Raw genomic sequence first — 9,568 nt, 5'->3', positions numbered from 1 at the left:
AGGGCGGCGCACCTGACTGATTTGGGATCTGACGCTTGACGGCCGCACTCCAAACGGCCATCTGCCACCGCCTCCTAACACCGCCATCTCCAGTTAGAGAGATGGTTCCGACAAAAGGCAGTGACAGTTCTGTCCCAGCAGAAAGGACGACGCCCAAATTGACAGATGCAAGGGTAATCATACCCGACCTGACAAGGGCCTTGGAGCGAGTGCGCGAAGTGATTATAAAAGGCCCCTACCCCCAACAAACAAGGTATGTGAACTTTGCGCCATCTGGTCTATACTTTGCCTTTGAGGGATTATTAACTTGAGCTTCGGAGTTATCTCACCGGGTTCCCCCCGGAGTTCCCTCATCTTTCCCGTTTCTAGCTCCCCGTTGCTCCAGCTCAGATGCGAAATCGTTGATAGATAAGACCGATCGGATTGTGACCCATCATCGGTTTTGAAACCTAACAACCTTGATATTGTATCCACACAGCCGATTATAACCCAATTCTAGCCATTGCAAATCATCTAATTCATTGTCATTGACGATCTGTTCCAGAATACCTCCTTGGACCTTGAATCATGTTATGTGGCAAATCCAACAATGTCAGGTTCTTGGGAAATCTGACATCGGACAAACCAAAGTAGTCGAGTTAGTTCCATCACAAATCCATCCACGTCATGATGATAGCATTCTCCCTCAACAACATTGATGCATCCCTATTCCCTGGTGAGCTTGTTACCTAAACATAGGCCCTCACAGTCCAAGCAAGGTTGGGACTTGGGAATATAACCCCTTCTACTTCTGTCGATGATGTCTCAGTTCAGCGGGTTCTGTTTTGAGGTTCAGTTGGTTCACCCCTTCTTGTAGCATAGGAAGACATGTCAATCATACATCTAAACAGTCCCCTTAGAGGGCTCTTATGGAACTCCAAGTGCAAGAAACCAAACTCAACATCACTAGAAAATTAAGCCTCATTTTCGAAGCTCCCGAAGCAGCTGTAAACTTGGGAGTTGGGGTTAGAACAACTTTTGCCCTACATTTTGCATTCTATATATTTGTATTTGTACTCCTTCCAAGCTTAAGCTCAGCTTGGAAATAGTACAAATACAAATATCTAGAGTGCAAATATATACAAAATGTAAGGTTTTGCACTATATTTGTATTTGTTCTCCTTCCAAGCTGAGAGCTCAGTTTGGAAAGAGTATAAACGCAAATATGTACAGTACAAATACATAAAAAAATAATACAAAATAGAAGGTTTTGCACTCTACATATTTACATTTGTACTCCTTCCAAACTGAGGCTTAGGGGCAATTTTGATATTATGAAAACCATTGGAGTGGGTTGTTAATGGCTCTAAATGGTGCAATGACAAAGGTCTTGTTTATGTTTTGTGGGGCCAATTAGGGGTGACCACAAGTCGAGCTATTTGACCTCGGCTCATGAAAAGATTGATTTAGCTCGGTCTAAATTGAGCTTCAAGTCAAGTGCGAGCCTAATGTATAGGCTTATTTGCTAATCAAGCCAAGCTCAAGCCCCGTAAAACTCAGCACGTGAGGCTCATAAACCTAATTGAGCTTTTACATATATATGTATATTAGTATTTGTATACATGCTTTGCACGTGACAACTTTTTTGATGATGATAACATATAATATATTTCCAAAGTCTTTTGCATTTTTTTTGTATTTCTACGTCTATAAAAATTATTCTTATTTATCACATTTATTTTGGTTCATTAATATAGAGATACGTCAAAATAAAATTCTTGCAAAAGTAATGAGAATTAATAAAATTCTTATTGTTCTTATTTATCATTAATAAAATTCTTATTATTCTTATTTATTATGATCCATTAATAAAATCAATAAAAATAATAATTTTTATCAGTTATCTTCATCTGAATTTTATTTGAATTCTCGTTATCTTTGTAATAATTAACTTCCATATGATAAATCCAACTTCATCTCCTTCAATCGCTAAAAACCTTACAATGAACTACAATAAAATTATCACTTACTCTTGAAAATATCTTGTCATCCGATGATGTGGGATTTAAGTTAACAGAAATTAAGAATTAACCTTACCATATGGTGGAAATAAAGAAGAGCTTAATGATCAAGAACTGAACCAATGAAAATAGGTTAAAATATTTTTGAAAAAACAAAAAAATGTTTAAAGAATAAATTGCTCATCCATTTGCCAGCCAGTGGGAAATCTCTTCATGGTGATTAATGTGGCCCAAAATTGGCTATTGAGAACATAAGATGTACTTTCCGGTATCTTTCAATTTAATTAAATGAAATGGTAAATTGCTAAAAACTCCCATAAAATTTTTTATCACTGCTAAAACCTCCCCTGATGTTTGGTAAATGCAATCACATTCCATGAACTTTTTGACATAGTTGCAAGTACATCCTTTGTTAGAATCTTCTAACAAAAAACACAAAAAAGTCAAAATACCCATGTAGTTACTTTTGACCAAAATGTTTATTTTCCAAATTTTTCTTCGTATCAATCACTACCCCAATCCCTTCTCATCTCTTTTTTCGGAATTGATGTATTTTCAAAATTTGCCCTTCATATCAATTGTTGAAAGGTAAAATTTCAACTTTAAAGTCTTATTGTGTTGCTCAGAACATTTATATTGTTTTTTATGTATAAATCAACCTCAGTAATAATTACATGGGTATTTTGGGCATCTTTATGCCTCTTGTTAGAGAATTTTACAAAGGGGATTTACTTACAACTATGTCAAGAAGTTTAGGGGAGGTGATTGCAATTATCGAATTTCAAGGGAGCTTTGGGTAACAATCAAAAACTTCAAGGGCTGTTTTACCAATTACCATGGTTTGTTTTCCAATTATTGAACAAAAAGAGAGATGTTTGTGTATTTTCCCTAACAAGCATTAAATGGAAATGTAAAATAACATTTTTGCCATTAACATGTTTTACAATTATGAACAAAAATGATGGAATTTTGTATCTTTTTGGTAATAAACATTAAATGAGAAAGAAAGTTATTTCCTAATAAGCATTAAATTAGGAAACAAAATTACATTTTTACCGTTGCTCTCTCTCTGAGTCAAACTTTGAAGATAGGGTATTTTAGTCTAGTGAAAATTCCAAAAGCCAACCACTTTTATTCCTACTTTTATAGCTATACATACATACATACATACATACATACATACAAGCATGCATACATACATATGTATAATATAAATAAATAATAAATATAAAAATATTATATATAATATTTTTTATGTATAATAATTCTTAACATTTTATATGTCAAATAAAAAATAATGTCTATATATTTATTTTTAAAAAAAGTTTGTCTCATAGTCGAGCTCGAACTTGCGAGCTTTTGACTCAAGCCGAATTTGAGCTCAAGTCTCTATCTTGATTCGAGCTCGAGGCTGATATTTATTGGCGAGCTGAGCTCAAATAGCTAGATATTCAGCTTGCCTCAAATCTACCCCTAGGACCAATAAACAAGGCATATATAAGTTGCTTTTAAAATTTGGAGATATATACATATATAAGTAGTTTCTCAAATGTACATTGTATATATAAGTAATTATCCATAAAATTAAATGAAAAATATAAAATAGGTGAAGTTTGCAATGTTATATCCAAAAACAAATTAAAGACAAAAAGAAATAAACCTAATAAATAGAAAGATAATGCATCCATTGTCCCCATAGCAATCATAATTACCTTTGCAGATCACCATCTGCGTTAGATATGATTTTTTTTATTAGCATGTGTGAGAGAAGGGGGTGTTCTCATTGGTCAATAGATTGGGTGTTCTTAAATATAAAGGGAAAAATCCTTATTAGTATCATGTACTTTGGGTCTAGTGTAACTTTGGTCCCTGAACTTTAAAATGCAACAATTTAGTATCCAAACTTTCAAAATGTGACAATCCAATACCTTATGTTAACTAGCTATTAATAAGCCGTTAAGTGATATTTTAAAAAGACACAAATGCCCTTCAAGTGTCATCTAATTTTCTTTATCGACTATTAGGATTGTTCATAACAACCCACACCGACCAACACGCCCAACCCAGTCTGATCCAACCCGAGTTGGTTGGTTTTTCTTTAGTATCGGTCGGTTTCGGGTTACAAAAAAACATAAATCGATAGTTCGGTTTGGTTTCAGTTTTTATGTATGAAAACCAAAACTGAACCGACCCGAACCGACTTAGATATATTATATATATAATATATTTCAGATATTATATATATATATATATATATATATATATATATATATATATATATATATTTCAGCTTTATTTCAGAAATATACATATTATATATAAAATTTCTGATATATAAAATATTAGTTTTAATCCATCAAATCATTTTTAATTTTCAGGCATCCAGCCTTTGCTTTGTTAGACTTGAATCCTTTACCGTCCACACCAAAAGAATCATTCACAAAACCGACCTAAACCGATTCAAACCGACCAGGTCGATTTTACTTAGTATTGGGTCGGTTTCGGTTTCATTTCTAGGTAAACCGACCAGGCCTGGTCGATTGGAAAAATGCTAGTAAACCGACCCAACCCGACCCGTGACAGCCCTATCAACTATCCAAACATAGACAAAAAAATAATAATAGTCCCAACCTGACCCGTCACCATAATGTCCACTCAAATGTAACCCCAACTTTCTTGAATGGAAGGAGTAAGTATTTGGGACTGTTAATTTTTTGTCAACGTTTAGATGGTTGATAAAGAAAATTAAATGAGACTGGAAAGGCATTTATATCCTTTTCAAATGTCACTTATTGGCAGATTAACTATTGATTAATGACAGGTACTGGATTGTCAGTTGTCACACTTTAAAAGTTTGAATACTGAATTATCGCATTCTGATATTTTGAAACTAAAGTGGCACTAGACACAAATTACAGGGCACGAATGAAGAATTTTCCCTAACTATAAACACATACTAATACGCACTCAAATTAAAGTTGAATGCTATCTAGGAGTTTAAGATCAACCCAAACCCAACCCAAGTTTAATTCAACACAATTCGGATCAAGCTTTGATTCCAGTTAAGGCCAAACTTAATTGGGCTTGGGCAGTTTGATTGGGTTTGAGAGATTTTATGAATATATGTTTGGTGTAATCATCTCTACATTTTTTTTTTTACTTTAGATCCAATGCCCAATTCCAAAAGCTTTTTTTATTGAAACAAAGTGTTAATTGAGAAGGATAGTCGTTTACAATAAGATCGAATAAGAAATGTGGAATTAAATCGAACAAGCACACTTGGCAATGCTATGGGTCACCCTATTTGCACTCCTAGGGCTAGGAGTGTCACGGACAATACAATCAACAAAGAAAAACACATTAAACTTCTACAATCTCCTACCTCACTGGCAAGTGGCAATGCTCCAAGGTGCCTAAGAATTTGCCAACAGAAGCTGGACGAAGACAAGGCAATCAGTTTCACTTCAAGCTGGATGGCAGTAAGATATTGATTCTTTGACGAATATAAGAGCAAAAGAGGATACTAAAAACTTCAGATTTTACAAAAAACTCGATATGTTTCTTATTCATTTGTTATTTTCCTGTTTAATCTGATGATATGGACCAAGTGTTGATGTGGAATCATCTCTTTGCTTAATATGAGAAAACACTCAGACATAAGCCAAAAAGAACTTACTCGCAGAAACCTACCCTATGTATTTACTTAATTAATTCTACGGTTCTACCTCCATGAATCAAGAGCATATCTGCGAACTATAGTTCTTTAATTTCGCCATTTTATTGAATTTCTTGTGATGAAATCTCTCAACAAAGATAGCAGCCTCTCCACCCCCTCCCAAACCATCTCTTGTAAAGAGGAGTGTGAGTAAGCAACGTCGGCTGAATCATGGTCTATGAACCCATCTGATTAATACAATTGCTCTTTTAATCTACTTTCCTTAACCCAAATAACTAGAGGCCTAGATTGTTTTGTTTGCGTTAATGTCAAAGTGAATTTTGGAATATAGTAAAATTTATAGTAAACAAACAAAATGAACCCACTTTTATCATTCATACAGCAAGACAATCGGACACTAAATGCAAGAATAATTTTGATTAAGATTTGGTAGGAGTGCGCCAGGCCCGTGCAGTAGTGCAACGCATAGGCGACGCATAAAAGCCCCAGTAGCAAGCTACTGAAATGGGCCTTCCCCCAAGAAATATTAATTTAATATCGTGTGGAACGATGGCCCACGTATCAGATATTAAACTGATAAGAACAGATACTACACTTGATCTTAGCCAAAAGGCCGAGAAAGGTATGATTTTTTATTGTCTTCATTTTCATTTTATAACACAACCATCCTTGCATTGTTTCTCTTCAATAACGATGTGGGACTAAAGCAAGTTCCCTGTTGCGGCTTTTTAAGTTCCATTTACCACCGGTGCAAACAGGTATCAATTCTTCTTTACTGCTTACGGCTTACCTGGATCATCCATCAAATGGGACCCATTTAAGGTTGTCTGGGACCTCTGGCTTGATAGTCCTGAAGGTTTTCTGGGACCCATTTTGTTATTACTTATCACAAGAGTATCTCCCTGTAAATTCATTAACGGTTTACATTTTCTTCGAAGGAAAAAGTTGGATCGGCCATACGAATATGTTCGGAAGGTGAAGACTTCCTATACAAGGCATTCCCCTCTGATTGGAAGAAAAGATGATTTCCAACTTCGCCATGCTGCTCATACAATTTGGGCCAAACAACCAATCAAAGGGGAAAAGCCAAACCAACTCCGAAGACTAATGAAACCTTTTGCTGCAACATTGTTGGGCGACGGAATTCGAGCATTTGTTGACAAAGGAAAAAGGAAATCTCCAAGTTTCTAGCACGGGAGAGGATATCCTTGACTAGAACGTCAGATAAAAACTTGTGTCCCCATAGGAGTATTACAGTAATCAATTAATCCTATTTATTTTTCAGTTTAGATAAACATGAGTTCATGAAAACCAATGATGAATTTTGCAATTCAAAATTACATAACAACAATATTTAAAAGAACCCAATAAAGAATGAGAAGGGGAAGCCTGGAAGAAATGAGTCACTCTGGTGGTCTTCTAATTGTATTTAATGTGGCTAATATTCTTAAACAGTGCAGTTTCTTACTTCTTCATGGCTTTCTGAACTTTCACAATTTGAGACCTTGACTAATATGCTGGCATTCTCATTGTTAAAATCAGTCAAAACCCAATTCGTGTTCCTGACTAATGTTGCTATTCTTCAGTCCTCAGTTTCATTAGAAACTCAAACAAAAATCATAGTCTGAAAAGGAAAAGATCATTAGGAGCAGAGAACAGAATTTGTTTGGGAGATTGTAGATGACTCTTGGGATTGAAAATGTTGCCACAATTGAAAGGTGATATTTCCTGGGTGATTAAGAAAACAGACACACAAAGTCATAAACTAAACAGATACATCAAGCACCAAGCCAAACTACCAGCAGTCTGTCACAGCTTATCTTTTTCAAGGTCTGCAAACAGCCATTGCAAGGGAGATCCAAACCAAATCTAAAGCCCAACGAAACCCTTTGCTGCAACTTTGATGGGCCACAGAATTCGAGCATCTGTTCACAAAAGAAAAAGGAAATCTCCAAGTTTCAAGCACAGGAGAGAATATCCGTGACCAGAAACATAACTCCCTTGCAGGAGACTCCCTGACTCGATAAGCTATGGATCGGCTCAGAGCTATCCAATAACAAAATGCATTGCGAAGCCCACATCATCTCCAGCTTAAGCTTTAGCCTCTAAGACTGAGGAAGCCTTCGACAGAATTCCAGGCTTGAATTCAACTCAGAGTAAGTTCGGTAGGTTAGCTCTAAATTTGCTTTTAGATTAAGAATACGGGTTGGGTGATGATAGAAGGTCAGATCCAGTAACAACATCAAGATGGGTTTGAAGCAATAAAAGAAGCTTTCAGTCCAAAATCCATTTTAGGCTGAATCAGAAATGAAGCTATGAATTCACATTCAACGAATGGTTAATCGAATTAAAACTTGAATTTAGTAATGGGTAGGGGCCGCGCGAACGCGTACCCCGCTACCACAAATTATGACGTACACTCTCCCACTCGGGGAGATGTTAGGCGGGCACCCCTCCTTAGTGCAATGGAGGTCGCCAACCTAGGCCATGGGCCTTTTTGATCACCCATCAACCCCGTCCAGGTAAGTATGTTTCTCTCTTCTTCATTGTCTCTACTTACATCTCTCTCTCACTTGCTTCTTTTATATCTTACCGATGTGGGAGTAGAAGTAAATGAAAACCTTAGGCCTACTGTTAGCATCCTACCTTGTTCTTTCCACATGAGAGTTTATTGATTGGTCGTCACCTGAAGCATAGAACCAATAGTGGGATCTGGGCACACAATGACTTTGTATATTGTGTTTTTTTTTTTTTTTTATGAGAAATTTTCCTTGAACATCCATTAAAGCTCCTCTTTTTTAGTGCTTTTATGTAAAAGAATCAACATCCATACAAAGTTACAAACTATGAGGAGACTCCTGAGTCGCTCCTAATATGGGACTTTACCATCAGTCCATCACCATGCATCAGCATCCTATTTTCATAAAGCAAGGTGTATAGAATATACTGCCTGAAATAAGCTCCAAAACTAAGCATCCTTTGGTGAATTAGTTGATTACATATATGTAAGCCGACATCTTCACCATGAAAGTTGATCAGTACCCACCAGTAAATTAAAGAGGAGGGGATGAGCTTTCTCCATAGTAATGGGAAGATAATTTCAGCATCGCTCCACTGTCCACTCATGGAATAATTTCAACATTGACAAAAAAAGAAAAATCCCCAAGTCACCCAGATATCATATGAGAGAGCAAAAGGAAACATCTTTTAGTAAATCAGCAAGAGGAAAGACCTTCACTCCTCAAAGCCTGTTCAAGCCTTGAAACTTCTTCAAGAGTGTCAGAATCTACAACTGCAGCTTTAATAGCTATAATCTGGTCTATTGTGGGGGCAACTGCTTCTTCCTTCGGAATGTCTTGAACATCTGGCAGCTCACATGGAGTGAATGTCTATGCAAATACACTTCTATCCTCCTTTGTAGCTTCTTTTGATGCAAACAGATTTCAGCTTCAAATCCTCTCTTTATGTTTCACTATCTTGAAATCTAGCAACTACAACTGTTTTTAAGCCAGATTTGGAGGTTTCAAAAGGAGACTGAGAATTTGTAGGAAAAATGCTTTGTCATTGGTTTCCCAGTCTCTAACCAATCTTTAAAAGCTGAGATCAAATGAGCTGGGGAGCAAGATTCCATGCAGAGATGCATATAGAAGTTCTGGTTACATTATATTTCTTGCCAAAGGAATTGAGCAGAGACATTCTGTTTTTCTACGATCAAATGGCAACCCAAAAAGATAAAAAACAATAATCATGAAATAATTCCTTTATCTCCATCATTATTCAGCCTGCAAAAACATTTTCAAGAGTAAATTGGAAAATTAACATTTGAAAATTAGTGTTCTTCAAGGGACTGCAAGATTCAGGAAAGCAACGTAATAAAATTTGGTATTTGCCG

The 9,568-nt window shown here is 36.0% G+C and overlaps 2 non-coding genes across 2 annotated transcripts; both read right to left on the bottom strand.

Moving 5' to 3' along the window:
- Positions 1–6,106: 6,106 nt before the first annotated feature.
- On the bottom strand, positions 6,107–6,302 carry LOC148869600 (U2 spliceosomal RNA). Its single transcript, XR_016108533.1, has one exon. It is a non-coding gene; the product is annotated as a U2 spliceosomal RNA (small nuclear RNA).
- A 1,745-nt stretch (positions 6,303–8,047) lies between these two features.
- On the bottom strand, positions 8,048–8,206 carry LOC148869599 (U1 spliceosomal RNA). The gene has a single exon (XR_016108432.1). It is a non-coding gene; the product is annotated as a U1 spliceosomal RNA (small nuclear RNA).
- Positions 8,207–9,568: the final 1,362 nt, after the last annotated feature.

The sequence above is a fragment of the Nelumbo lutea genome, chromosome 2, assembly GCF_056320005.1.
Source record: "Nelumbo lutea isolate HS-2025 chromosome 2, American lotus-T2T, whole genome shotgun sequence".
Classification (NCBI taxonomy): domain Eukaryota; kingdom Viridiplantae; phylum Streptophyta; class Magnoliopsida; order Proteales; family Nelumbonaceae; genus Nelumbo; species Nelumbo lutea.
The sequence above is the reverse complement of the archived record's forward strand: the minus strand, read 5'-3'. Positions and strand labels throughout refer to the sequence as shown.